Raw genomic sequence first — 891 nt, 5'->3', positions numbered from 1 at the left:
GGACAGCTTCCGAAGCCACCTAACAGTGTTTCACTTGGATTTCATCCTAATTGCTTCGCCTGTCATTCCCAGTGATCTCTTGGCAAAACTGGGTCTCCTGGTCAGATCGTGACACGACAGCCTGCAGCATCTACAAAGGCGCATTCTTCAGTTTGGGATTGTGCTCTGCACAGCAGCTGTGAACAACTAATTGTGCAACAACTGGCTCTTTCCAGAAGACGTTAACTTTTCCCATTCACTCTGGAACATGAGACACTAAGCAGAGCCTCCTGGAGCAACAGTTTCTCACAGAGGGAGCAACCACACTCTCCAAAACATGACATGTAATCCATACGTTCCCTCTCTTCAGAGAGACAGAAGCAACAGGCACAGAGATGGCTTAGCCATCTGTCACTGGGAGCTCTGGGGCACCTGCAACAGTTAATGCGTGGGAAGGCATACCCTTTTCTTCCACTCCACATACATACCATATCCCCATGCCATGACTTTCCTCCATCCAATATACCCCTACATGTATATACACTCTTCTCTGCTCCTTCAACACACGTACTCCAAGTCTCCACCCCTTTTCTTCTTTTCAAACCCCCACTGTGCAGACGGAAAGCGAACGAGGGGATGGGTTTGCCAGCGGACTTATCGGGAACATCTGGAACCCACAATCACCTCAGCATCACACATGAACAACCGTGACTGTGGGCACAGGGTGACCCGACAGCGGCGTAAGCCACGAACGGCCACACAGGCCAACAGCCGGGCCAGAAGAAGGGGCGCAGCCTGCTCTGCTTCACCCACTCCCGTGCCAAAGCGGGAAAGGGGGGTGGATGGGCATGGATCTCCTGGGAGCCCATCACGAGCCCTACCACCCTGGAGGGGGGGGGGGGGGGGGGGGGC

Source organism: Pygoscelis adeliae, unplaced genomic scaffold (assembly GCF_000699105.1).
Source record: "Pygoscelis adeliae isolate BGI_AS28 unplaced genomic scaffold, ASM69910v1 Scaffold554, whole genome shotgun sequence".
NCBI lineage: Eukaryota > Metazoa > Chordata > Aves > Sphenisciformes > Spheniscidae > Pygoscelis > Pygoscelis adeliae.
Note: the sequence above shows the minus strand (reverse complement) of the source record.